Source organism: Fukomys damarensis, unplaced genomic scaffold (genome assembly GCF_012274545.1).
Source record: "Fukomys damarensis isolate Sample0158 unplaced genomic scaffold, DMR_v1.0_HiC HiC_scaffold_32, whole genome shotgun sequence".
In the NCBI taxonomy this organism is placed as follows: Eukaryota; Metazoa; Chordata; class Mammalia; order Rodentia; family Bathyergidae; genus Fukomys; species Fukomys damarensis.
In genome coordinates, this window is record NW_022900944.1 from 11,301,773 (window position 1) to 11,315,770 (window position 13,998).

General features: G+C 43.0%; 1 long non-coding RNA gene across 1 annotated transcript; it reads right to left on the reverse strand.

Annotated features, from left to right (window-relative positions):
- Positions 1-8,336: 8,336 nt before the first annotated feature.
- Positions 8,337-13,776, reverse strand: LOC104865950. Its single transcript, XR_781309.1, has 4 exons — positions 13,681-13,776; positions 12,442-12,469; positions 11,055-11,216; positions 8,337-8,608 (listed from the first exon to the last, which is right to left on the reverse strand). It is a non-coding gene; the product is annotated as an uncharacterized LOC104865950 (long non-coding RNA).
- Between the last annotated feature and the right edge of the window lie 222 nt (positions 13,777-13,998).

The window sequence follows — 13,998 nt, forward strand, 5'->3', positions numbered from 1 at the left end:
CAGTCCAAAAGTTCTTCTTGACCACCCAAGCACTAAGGTGTCCACCCTGCTCTCTCTGTCACTGCCCTCTTTTGTTACTGGCACAGATTTGCAACTCAAAGCATTTGATCATTCATGTGTATATTGACCTTGTTCCTTTCTAGAATGTGAGCCTCACCAGGACTGTGGCACCCTAAAGTTTTCCAGACTTTCATGTGGAGGAGGTTGTGCTGAACTCTGAGCCTGGTGTTCAAGGCAAACTGCAGGACGGAGAAGTGGTCAGGGCAGTAGAAGGAAGAATGAGGGTGACACCTTCTCAGAAAACCTGATCAGGACCAGACTTTATATTGTTTATTTATTGAATTTGGCATATTTTTTCCTATTCCCTTAGAATTTCTAATGCAATTAGAATGGGCCATAAAAGTGTGCTCATTTTCAATGTATGTTCCAGAAAGAAGGGATCAGTATATATTCTGACTTCCTTGGTATGACAGTGTCTATTTACCATACTCTTACTACTACTTTTTTTTTTTTACTACCATTAAATTTTGTTAACACTTATTAGAGCCACCTTAGTAGTTTTAATAAAAGACCAGACTATTAAGAGCAGTGACTGACATTCGTTGCACCTGATGGTGTCACAGCTCTGTGTGAGGTGCTTCAGCTCATTGTCACCTTTGACTTTTACATCCACCTTCTGAAAGACATGTTGCTCTTTCTTTGCTTTTGCAGATGAGGAGGATGAGGCTTAAAAAGAGCTCTGAATTCTGCCAGTGTGAGGATTTTAATTCATGCCTGACTGTAAGTAAAGTGTTATTTGTCGGCTTCCCATTACTACAATAAATTCCTGAGATAATCGACTTACAGGAGAACAGGCTGAGGCTCAGTTTCATAGATGTCCAGCCTGATTGATAGGCCCTGTTGCTTTTGAGCCTATGGTAAGGCAGCACATCTGGATAGATAACAAATAGAGAAGCAAAATTGGTCAGCTTGAGGTGGGGATGTGAATGAGAGAAAAGGAAGAGACATGAGCCTTGAGGTTCTTGGAGATCCAAATTATAGCACTGTCCATGCCCTTTACCTTTGTGCTCAGTAGACTCTCATGTCTTCATTCATAAGATGGTAGATTCCCAGTGAGATAGAAGGCCTTTCATATGTGTACTAAATAGTGCTAATTAAAACATGTTCAAATACATTTGAATGATTTTTCAGTCCTCACATAGATCCACCTAGGATTCAGGATCTAGAGTTTGGCCCCCAGATTGAAATTTCTTAAACTGGGTTATGCATTCACCAGGGGTGTTCTCAGGGGATATGTAAAACCAAGCATAAACAAGCAATATCTTCTTGAAGCCTTAATATATGTCAAAAACCCGAGAGGAAGAGTTACTTCATATTAAAGCCATCACTGAGATACTACAGAGTACAAAATGTTTGAAGTCCAAAACCAAAATGTCCGGTAGATTTTAACTTGATACAGGTAGTCATATCAGTCAGTAAAGACTGCATTATGCTGTGGTAACAAACAATTCCAAACTCTCAGTGACTTAATTCTTCTTTAGATAAAATGTCCACCATTCACTGCCTGGGGATTCTGTTCCATTTCTTTACTCCCAGATCCAGGTCAAGGGAATGTTGCTTGTCACTGTGAGCAGGAAGAAGACTGAGCTTTTGGAAGCCCCCACACCAGCAATTAAATACTTAAACCAGAAGCAACACAGGTATTTCCACTCACAGCTAGTCACGTTGCCCACCCAATCACAAAGTAGCAGGAAATGTCATCCTGCTAAATGCCTGAAGTGTAAAGAACCAGATGTATTTGGGGAATGGCATTAATAACCAGACCACTATGGTTGTTTGGGCTCTGTCTCCTAATCTATTTTATTACTCTTGTCCTTCTGGAATTTCCTGAGATAACCTGATGTCATACCAGAAGACAACATCAGAACTTGTCTATGTATTATCTAAAAAAAAAAAACCCAAAGAGGATGATTATCTCCCTCTCATGTAATAAAACTGTAGAGTCAGGAGCTGGTGTGATGTTCTAAAGTGATAAGGCTCTAGGCCAGCCATTGTATTTCAGCCAACAGGAAAGAATATCCAATTTTTTAAAATTTAACAGCTTTATTGAGCTGTAATTCATTTATAATGCAATTCACTCATTTAATATATACAATTTAAGGAAGATGTAAGGAAGGGTATTAGGAGGGCTGGTTATGATCAAAATACATTATATGCACATATGAAAATTCAAAAAAATGCAGTATTTTATAAAATGTTTAAAAAATGTAAAATATGCAATTCAGTACTTTATAATATATTCACATACCTGAACAACCATCATCATAGTCAATTTTAGAGCATATTTGCCACCTCAGCAAGATCCACTGTGTGCTTAGCTATGGTGTCCCTGTAACCCAACCTCCTTCCACTTCCAGAAAACTCCTAATCTGCTTTCTTTTTCTATAGATTTCCCTGTTATGAATACTTTATATGAATGGAATCTCAAAATATGGGCTCTTTTGCAACTGGCTTCTTGTTTTCAAAATTCATGAATGTTGTAGTATATACAGTGCTTTATTTATCTTGATGGCTGAATAATATTCCATTGTATAGATAGACCATATTTTATCTATTCATTTATCAGTTAATGGGCATTGGACTTATTTCTATCTTTTAGATATTATGAATAATGCTTCTATGCACATTTGTGTATAGTTTTGTTTGTGGACACATGTTTTCAATTCACTTGTGTATATACCCAGGAGTGGAATTACTGGTACATAATGTGATAACATTATATTTAACCATTTGAGGAACTGCCAGACTGATTTTTAAAGCAGTTGAACCTTTTCACATTCCGTGTAGCAATGTAAGTAAAAAGGGTTCCAGTTTCCTCACCAACATTTATTTCTGTGATTTTTGGTTTTATCTCTCTTAGTGTATGTGAAATAGCATCTCATTGTGGTTTTGATTTGAATTTGCATAGGTATGAAGCATATGGTATAAAAACTACAAAACAAAAAGAAATTCACTAAAATCTAAAGTAGGAAGTATTTGATATTCGTGAATGTGAAGGTAGCTGTATTCTCAACCTGATAAAGAAATTCACTGCAATACTATTTGTAGAAATTTATGAGCTTATTTTGAAACTCATATGGCATTTGAAGGGATGTTAGCTAGCCAAAATAATCTTTAAAAAGAAGGGCAAAGTAGGAAGAATCATGTTTCTGTGATTCCAAACTTACTACAAAGCAATGGTAAGCAAGACTTTGTGGTTCCAGCCCAATATCAATGGAATGGAATTGAGAGTCTGAAGAAAAATTTATTTCTTTTTATCTAAAATTTGGGAAACATGTTATTAGTCATCTTTGTGCTACTACAACAAAATATCTGATCCTGTTAACTTTATAAAAAGAAAGTGTTTATTTAGCTCACAGTTTTGGAGGTTCAAGGGCATGGTACATATACTGGATCAGTTCTGGTGAGGGTTTCATGAAGAATGCTGGATAGCAGTGGTGGGAGTTTGTGTAGCAGCAAGTGATCCTGTCTCAAGTCGGGAGCAGAAAGGTGGAGAGACCGGAAGCAGGGCCAGGTTTACTCTTTCTATTTCAGTCATCTTGTGAGAATTCAAGTGATTGCAAGTCAACCATCTCATGCCCCTGTGGCCTAAGGATTTCCCACTTAGCCCCGCTTTGCAAGGGTTCTACCATCTCCCAATAGTCCGAACCAAGCCTTTACTCACAATGGACCTTTCCTTGGAAGACACTTACACCACATAACAAATATGAAACGCCACCAATTGTTTAACCCATGGACTGGCATGGTTTCCTCATTCAGTCCTGTCAGAAAGGCTCTGTGGTTTGCAAACTTTACAAGGGCAAGAGGCCCAGTCATCATGCAAAAGGGTAGACTGAATCACTCTTACCCAGTTTTTTGTTTGGCTTGGTTTTTGCTTTTAGCATATTTTGAGGAGTTGTGTTTTCCAAGTGCCAGTTCAATTTGATTTTGAGATTATTTTATCTTATTTTAATTAAATCAGTCTTTACAAAAAAGAACAAGTGACTGAGACAATTCCCCAAATAAACCACAGTTAAAGTTAATAATGGTAACACCAGCAGAAGTGAAAAAGAACACGGCCAGGTTGTCATCTCATCTCTTTACACAGGTTTTTGAGCTGCCACATGATGAGGGAAAGCAATGGTTATCTCCTCAGGACAAAGAAGGTGGCCAGTTGAAATGATCAAAAAGCTAATTTAAAATGTGGATTTCTACCCCTGTGTTTGACACAAACTCTCCCTCAGGGCATATTGTGCCATGTGATATTAAGTACTGCTAGTACGAGGCCCTCATACTTAAGATAACATCATAATACTTCTCATTTCATCTTCAGCTCATCATGTAAAACATGTGCTTTATGAGTCTCCGTGGCTAATGATGTGCTTGCACCCATTCATTTATTTAACTAAGCACTGATCTAGAGACTCTGGGGATTAGAAATTGCCTTAGTGCATTCAGCCTACTATAGCAAAATAATTTAAACTGGGCAGTTTATAAGCAACTGTTAGTAAATACAATTGATTTTCTTACTCTTCTGGAAGCTAGAAAGGCCACAATCAAGAGGAAATGCCAGCAGACTCGATAACTTCTATGTGTTCTCACATATTAGAAGAGGCAACAGAATTTCCTTGAGCCACTCTAATGAAGACACTACTCATGTTCCTGATGGAGAAGCCTCATAATCTAATCACTTTCCACTTCTTAAAACTATCATATTCACATTGGGTATTAGGTTCCAGTATAATAAAAGTAAAGCAATTATATATTTGTACAGATATATATGATTGTGTTACATGTGTATGTGGTCAATTGCTTTTCTCTCTGAAATAGATGACTAAAAAACATTGTCAAGTACAAGCTTAGATTTTTAAATATGCTCCTTTGTCATGAATGGTATCTGCAAGGAAAGATTTGAAGGGTAATAACATTAAACCTAACTCCAGGAGAATGCTAGCTTCACTCTCACCTTCCTCCTCCATCCTGATGATGTTCCCTTCTGATCACTCTCTTTCACTCCACCTCTATTCTAGAGGAAAATTGACTTCCAAGAACCATTATTTTGGTGGTTTGGGTATATTAGTTATCTATTGCTGTATAACAAGTGACGCCAAACTTAGCACCACTAAACACCATGTGTTTATTTTCCCACATGTTTTATTTCTCATGGTTTCTATGGGTCATAAATATGGGCACCACTCAGCTGAGTTTCTTGCTTCAAGATCCCTTACAGGTCTGTAATCAAGTTGGTTGCCAGGCTGGAGTTTCATCTGAGTGTTTGACAAGGGAGGATCTACTTCTAAGCTCATGTGGTTGTTGGCAGAATTCATTTTGTGGAGGACTGGGACTTAGTCTGTTTTCTGTTGCTATAACTGGATGCCTAGCCCTGGTGGTTTGGCTCATAAATCAATCCCAGAGTATGGTGTGGGGATCTGTATAGTTTCTTCTGGTGAGGGCTATCTTGCTGCATCACCACATGGCTTTGCTGAGCATCACATGGTGAGACAGAAAGTGTGCTAGCTTGGGTCACTTCCCTCCTGGTCTAAAGCTATAATACCATCATTCCGGCCCATCCTCTTGACTTCATCTAATCCTTACCTTCGCAAGGCCCCAGGAGATCATTATCAGTTTTGGTATTAGCTTTCCAACACATGACTTTTGGGGACACATTCAAACCACAGCAGGCTGTGAGACTAGAGGTCTGTTTCTAGCTAATTGTTGGCCAGAGACACCTTCAATCTTCTGCCACATGGGCCTCCCTGATATGAGATTTTGCTTCATCAGAGTGTGCATAGGTGAGAGAGAGAAAGGGTTGGCTGGCAAGACTGAAGTCGTGACCTTATGTGTCCTGACTACAGAAGTGACATCCCATCATCTTTGCAAGACAAAAGTTCCTCCCACTCTCCACAGGGAAGGTGTATGTGGGGGTCACACTGAGGTGTGAATACCTGGAGGCAGATTCGAAGGCTGCCCACTAAAGCAGCTGGGTGTTGGCCCATATGACTTCCTGGCTCAGTGGGCCCACGTGTCCATGGGCATGAGGACTCTAAGAACAAGCTCTCCCTGTGGTTCAGAATATGAGTGAGGGGCATCCAGATGGGTTTCTTTGCTCCTAATCTCCTCCCTCCAGTCTCTCCCAGGCCCCTTCACACTCTTCCTGATGTGGCTCTGTGCTCACCTGCTCTTGCCTTCAGTTTAGAAGGATGCTGTGTTCTTCAGCCAAACCCACCCAGCCTTCAGATCACAGGCTCAAAGGCCTGTTCAGGAAGTGCTCTGAAAAGTACAGAACCAAGCTCTCCTGTGTGCTTCTAGAGCCTGCTGACCACAGAACTTCATTCAGCCTCCTTTTTCAATATTTGTAAGTGTAGATTGGTTCACGCAAAAGCAGCTAATTTATTGCCTCATAAAATGGAAAAGACCAGGAGTTGACTGACTTGGGCACAATGGGATTCAGAGGCTCAGAGAAGGACATCAGGACCTGGGCTCCCCAGCATCCAGCTCCACTCTCCTCTCTGGAGGCTTTGTCAAAGGCTGCCTGGAGGAAGCAACATGCTTTTCGTGGCTCCTAAGTCAACAAAGCCTGACTCCAAGTCAAGAAGGAATTATCTCTTTGTCCCCATACAGGGCTCTGGATTGTAGCCTATGGCCCTCATAAGAACATGCATCCAGCCTTAACCAGTCATGGTGACCAGGTGACATGGAGTGGGGCACAGTGAGGCCTGATCCCCAGAGGAAATCCAGGACACTATTACCAGGCAAAGCAGAAACAGATGCTCCATTGTTCAGAAGCCCTGCCCCGGTGTCCAGGTCTATTTCCTCAGCAGGCTGTCACGTCCTGGAGGGCAGGAATTGTGTCCTGGCCCCTGGCCTCACACGTAGTAAGCACTCAATCCATGTTCATGCAGAGATGGATTAGTAAAGGACTGAATGGAAAAGAAACAGGGTCAGAAAACATTTTCTGTACAGGCTACAGATGAAATATTCTTTGGTTTTTCCTGACTGCATCGGTAGTCCAAACCAGCCAGAGACAAGGCGAATCAATGAATGTAGCTGTGTTCTAATAAAACTTTATTCATGCACACTGACATTTGAAGGGTTTTTACCTTTCAGGAGTTACAAAATACCTCAGAATTCAGGGCAGTGCCAGGCTGCACCTGGCTGCAAACTTTACTGGGGCCTAGAAGAGAATAAGTGCAGTGGGGGAACAGACAGAAAAATCACCGCGGAGGCCTGAAATCCTCCTTCAGTTTCATACCCCGCCGAACTGACTTTGTGTGAGGCCCATTGTTGTGCCATAAACATGTGAAAAGGTAACATTTAATTTAGATCGTGCATCTGGAGCATGTGAGGAGCCTTCATCAGGCTGTTTTTAAATTTCCATATTCCACACCAGTGCCCCTAAAATTGTTAAGCTGCGTCGCCCTTGCAGCTTTATTAAACCTCACCCTTTGCAGCCAAGCTTGACGTTCCTCTGAGCTAGCAGGGTGGATTTGCCAGGTGGAATCCACTGCCTCCTGTAGTTCCCGGGAAAGCCAAGCCTGTCCCAGTCCCTGGCCCCTTTGTGGCAGCGCCCAGCGCCCAGCAATTGTGCTTCTAATCAACTGCCTCTAAGCAGGTGAGCATTTATCTCAGTCAGTTACCCCTTATAATTACTGTATTGAACCTAGTTGTCTATAAAATGAATGGTTTGTTCAGACACTTCACCCAAAGAGTTCATTAGGGGTTAAACAAAATGCAATCCCATTTGCAAAGAGTATAATAAATTGTTTCATCTGTGAATTTAGCTGTTCTCCCTAATGCAGACATGGGTGTTACAGTGGCTTTCCCTTGATAGGGTTATGGGTTAATGAAATGCCTTTTCTGTTGCTTATTTTCCTCTCTTCTGTGCTGAGTGATAAGTAGCTAACCAACGAAGCTTGTAATTACAATCTTACAGAAACCGGGCCTGTGATAAGTAGCTAACCAACGAAGCTTGTAATTACAATCTTACAGAAACCGGGCCGATCTGTATATAAATCTCACCATCCAATTACAAGATGTAATAATTTTGCACTCAAGCTGGTAATGAGGTCTAATACTCGTGCATGCGATAATCCCCTCTGGATGCTGGCTTGATCAGATGTTGGCTTTGTAATTAGACGGGCAGAAAATCATTATTTCATGTTCAGGAAAAAATTAGGTTGGTGGGAAGTTAATTTTCTCACCGCTCTCTGAAGCGTAGACAAGAATTTAATGATTTAATCATGATTGTTAGCTCTTTTGCAATCAATTTGTAATGATTGTGTAGCAACTCTCTTCAAGGGAAGCAGCTTTGGAGAGGAGTTTGCAAACAGCCGTCCAGGGGGGCTGGCCTTTGAGGGACACGTGACTGTAAGCCCATTAAAGCTGTCTTCATCGCCACTTGGAGAACAGCCGCTTCCAGCCTGTGGAGGTGCTGGCCCCATGCTGGCAGGGTCTGGGGAGATGGAGACAGTTGCTGTCTTAGGCCTGCTGAAGTGAGTGCTGCTGTACTCTCTGGGGATGTGAGGTGCTCCTTATCTGCCCACGCTACAGGAATCGTTTCATTGAGTGTCTAGAAACACAAGTGTGCAAGAAATAGTATATTCTTCCCTTGTCTTTTCACTTATTTAATTCTAACTTGGAAACACCTAATGCCCATAACAGATGGTTGGGAGCATCTGCAATCACAGGTATATGGAGTTCTCCACCTACTTCCTGAGAGCCTGGCATTCAGACCTTTGCTCAGCTCAAAGGCTCCTTCTGTCTCAGCCTGCAGAGTACTTCAGGCTCCTAGGCTCCCCTTCTATGCAAGAACAAAAGAGCCATGAGTGGTTAAGAGTTGCCAATATGGGGACCGGCCTTGCATCCAGGCTTGCTGGGGTTGCCTATCAGTGGAGAAAAACCCTTCTTCCCCTCAGACTAGCTCACCACTTGTCATCAAAAGTTCCTCTGAACACCCCCAGCTACCCTCATGCTTCACATTCCAGCTGTCCAATGACTTTCCCTTCTCCACACCAGACTGGGAGAGACTTTAATTCAGCATCTTTCTGTTTGCAGCCTCATTAAAACTCCGGAGGCCAAGAATTGCAAAGCCCGCCTACCTGCTTGAAGGGATAGAGGGAGAACAAAGTAATTAATATTTCAGTAAATCATCTCTGTATTGACTTGGACTTCCTCCTGTGCATTGGCTCAATGATTTACTTTCTGAGCACCCAAAACACATTTCCCCTCCCAAGCCTGGATAGTGTGATTATCACTTGGAGGTATCTGCTTGTTCATCCAAGCCAATTCTAGAAATTTTTATTAAACTCTAGCCAGATGCTAGACTCTGAGCAGAGGCTATTGTGTCTATGTGGGCAGGTGGGGTGGGAGGAAGAGATGATAAACAGCATTAACATTTGTTTCTACATTTTATTGGATTTCACTGACTCCATCAATGGTAAATGCATCATTATTTTATGTAGTGGGAAAATTAAAAATCATTACCAAATGAAGTATAAACAATGTTTCTTTAATCATTTAGAATTTTTATCCCATACTTAATGAAAGCTCTCTCTTTTACACTTATGTAAACAGATTTTCATCATAGATCACTGTTTTGCATACATACAAAGAGAAATATAAATGAAATAAATTGGCAAAGGTGTTCTGCATTCACATACAGAGACCAACTTTCTGAACTCAGAGTTCTTGACATCTCTGTTTCTTTAAATGAATACTGCATTGTTATAGTGGAGATTTTCTTCTAAGAAAATCTTCTTCTAATGATACTGATGAATTCTGGATTGTTCCTGGCCAATAATCTTGACAATTTGAATTATGTTAAAGTATGTTTGAAGGTGTCAGCTCTAAATTGATGGAATATAATTAATGTCAAATCCTGGACAAAGAGATAGTTTCTCAGCCTGCACAGGTACTGGGAGCATGGAGAGACCCAGGGGCAGGTGTGGTGAAGGAGAAAAAGGGAGCACAGATCAGGGGCTGCCAATTTCGACAAAGCAAAAGGTCAGATCAGCTGTGCTGTTGGGTGGGTTATACTGAACTCTGGGTTTCAGAAGCCTTTAGTAACTGTCAGGGGGCAAGATGGCCAGAGCCATCAAAGATCCCTGGCCAGTTCTAGTAATACTGAAAACCCAGGGAAAGTGCAGAGTAAGCTGCTGATGCCTGATCCCTAGAGTGAAGGAGGGCAATCAAGTCAAATAGTAGAGAAAAGAGGGCACCGTCAAGATGACTGGGTTTCCTGGCTACCCTATGCTCCTCACCCCTGCTGGCCTCCACCAGGCTACTAATCCTGTGTGGACCCTTTGCATGGCACCTCTCTCTCTCTCTCTCCAAGGTCTTTCATGGTGTCTGGTGTCACCAGAAGGAAAGCCTTTGGTAGAGGCATTGCTATCTATTAAAAATATTGTTTCCTTGGAGGACTGTTCAACCTGCCCACCACTGTCTCAAACGTTCTTCTGTATGCTAAGCAGATCATGCCTTGCACTTAGGGGGTTCTCCCTACAGATGGCACTCTCCTGCACAATCGTTGTCACAGTTAATTTAGATTTCTTCTTATGATCACCTTACCAATATCTACACCTCCCACTGCAGCATTACCTCCTGCAGGAATAGGGCTGTTTCAGCTTGGCTTTGCAGACCTAGGGCAAGATCTGATAGTGGTTAAGGGCTCTTTCTCACCCTCTATGTCACACTTGAATGATATGTGAATAAATGAATGGATAGATAAGTGAATAAGTGAATAGTGTGAGCAGTTGATAGATATTAGAGGCGATCTTGGCATATTGGGAAGCGACACCAACCTCTGATGAAGGTGCATTCCCCTCCTCTACACCCCAAAGTAGAGGTGAATGACCATAAACCTTCCATATGACTCTTGCAGTGGATAGCAGAGTGCCTAGGAAGTTTCTGGAAACTTACTGAGTTATGAGTATGTCGATTTGAATAATGCCTCCCCTTTAGCCATCACCAGTCTAAATTTCAGCCACAGGCCATTTTGTCTCTGAAAAATTCCTTACCCTTCTTCGATCCCTTTCTTGAGGCTTCAAGGTTATGTTTTGTCGGGTTTTGTTGTCTGGTGACTCCGAGTTCATTCATCTGGACTCAGTAGCTGGCCTGGAAGCTCCCAGAACAGCAAGGATGAACTGGACCATTGCCTGCAGCCAGTCTAGATCCAAACCCTTTGCAGGTACACAAGCCACCCCTGAAGGTCATGGCCTCCTTTTTCACCTCTGTGACTTGTCTTTCTCTTGGCTTTAGTTCTCCCTCCAGTTATCAACTTTTTGTTTATTTTTTTCCTCAGAAAATGCTAAATACAGGTGACACTGAGGAGTATCATCTTAACCAATTTTAGGTGCACAGTTTTGGTTGCATTAAGACCACTGTTGAACAATCACCCCACACCACCCATCCACAGAATACCTGCAAAACTGACACTCTGTCCTGATTAGCTACCAGCTCCCCATTCCATCTCCCTCCAGCCCCTGGGGTTAAGACAAGTTAACAAGGCCTCTGCACTAAGCTACATCCCCAGCACTTCATAAATTTTTTTTTTTTTGAGATAGAATCTTGTCTTGCTAAGTCACTAAGCTGTCACTAAGTTGTTCAGACTTGACTAGAACTTATGAGCCTCTTGCCTCAGCTTCACAGGGTGCTGTGATTCCTGGCTTGTTGCTATCATGCAGCTGAAATTTTTATTTTAAAAACCATGCTGAGTTGGGCATTGCTAATTCTATACTTGTCATGTCTAACAGGAGTATTCTAGGCTCTGTGCAGAGCAAATGAGGGAGAAAACTCGGTTTGTGGAGACTTTTCTGAATGGATGCTACGTGGTCCCAGTGGGCAACCTGGAGCTCTGATGTGGCGGCCGCTTTGTGGTGTAGGCGTGATCAAGTCGCCTCCCTCTCCTTGGCTGTCCCCAGCTCAAATGTTCCCAAACTCCTATATCCTCTGCCTGTGTCCCCGTCACTTGGGTCCTGAAGCTGGCTGCTTGCTTGCCTCGCCTTAAGAAGCTTCTTCACTCCAAGTCCCCTCCCCTGGACTTGCTGCAACTTGGCCTCTCTCCACAGTGCCTTTGAAGATTTCGCCTTCTCTCGTCCGGAAGGAAGTTGCACAGAGGGTCAGGTGTGTGAACCGGCTAATCACTCTGCTCTGCCAGGGCCCAAGTGCCTCGAAACCTCTTTTCATGCCCATTTAACACCTCCCAGGCTCTTTCAAGTGCTCTTTGATAAATCATAGTAAGTGTTATTGCGGCCACTTGGCGTGGTACCTGCCCGTGCCCTCCCTGAATCCCTGGGCAGCTGCTCCCCATCACTGCCTTTCACCGGGACAGTAATTCATTCCACTTGAGCTGACGAGCTTCGTTCCCATTTATTTGCACATTATGAGCTGTGTCAATCCACTTACCCTCCAGACAGTGGCTTGAAAAATGCAGCTGTAACAAATAGCAGAGAGGAGAAGAAGAGAGGGAGAGTATGTGAGAGAGGATGAAAATCAAACCTTTGAATTCGGACTCCGAAAAACTCAGGTAATGAATACATAATGCTCTAGCAGCAGCAGGGTGACACAGACTCACCTAGGCTTCCCTGGAAACAAATATCACTTTACCCTCTGCCCCAGCCCCCAAACACTCAACCCCACCTCCACCCCGCTCTTGAATCTGAGTTCTTTAAGAGTGGGTGTAAATCAAACATATTTCTTAGGTTAGGAAAACAATTTCACTGCCTTTTGCTTGGCCTTATCTTCAAAATCAGAGGGGCCGGGGATCTGCTTTCTCCTTCTTCTGCTGGAGGCCAAGGGTCCCACAGTGCAACCCCAGCCTCCTTGTGAGGATTAGAATGACTTTCAAGGAAACTGAGGCAGCTCGGACCAGGACTGCTGTTTTTTCTAGGTCTCTAAGCTTTTATACAAGCTAGAATTTGAAACTGAGTCCAAAACCCTGGTGTGGTTTGGCTAACTCTACCTTACAAAGCATTTTTGTGAGCCGTTTCAAATGTCACCTCAGCCCACAAAGCGGTAGCGATGACCTGGCTTGGCTGGCAGTGATGCTTGTGTGAAGAGAAGGTACTCTCTCCTCTGGGCTGATGTAGTCTCAAGCTAGGATGTACAGTTTGGTGTTACTGTATAGGCTGCATCTTATCCCCCTGAGGCTCTTTAACTGGGAGCTTTTGTGCACATCTGGCACAACCAGACATGACAGCTTCTTGTGGCAAACCAGGAAAGTCTGCTGTGTGTGGGTGGGTGTGGGTGTAACAGAATCTGCAAAAAGCTTGGGCTGTATCTAGGAAGGTAGGAGCATGTGCCAAAACCAAGAGCTGAAGCCGGATCGGGGAGGGCACAGAATGACAGGACCATACCCTAGAGGGCTGTCTGACCCCCAGCTGCAGTGGGAGGAACAATCCAGTTGAAGGGCTCAGCTCTGAGGAGAGCGTGCTCAGCCCTGACTGCATGCCTTGAGTTAGGGCTGGAAGCATGGACTATCTCTAGCCATGGCAACTGCCCACTTATAGGATTTGGTGATGAATGTGAGGGAAAGTCATGACCAAATCATGATTGAATCCTGGTTTAATCACTGTGGCAGCTGAGACCTCTGACTAGCAAGTACTCCCTCCCTTCATCTTAGTGGATAGAATGTAACCCACCTACCTTTAATTTTGGGCCTCGACATGGAACTTGCTTTGGCTGATAGAATGCTAGCCATTGTGACACAAGCAGAAGCTTGAGGGGTTGTTTGTTGTTTGTTTCTGCCATGGGAACACACCTAGAGAAACTACTGGCCTCAGAAAGAGATGCATGTGGCTCAGACTTGAATCAAATGCCTGGATCCAAGCCCTGCCAAGCCTTACTGGATTAGCTGAGCCATAACCAAGCCCTAGAACATTGAGGTGGTTTGTTATGTGGCAGTGACCGACTGAAACAACTACTTAACTTGCTATGCAGTCTCTCTCTCTCTCTCTCTCTCTC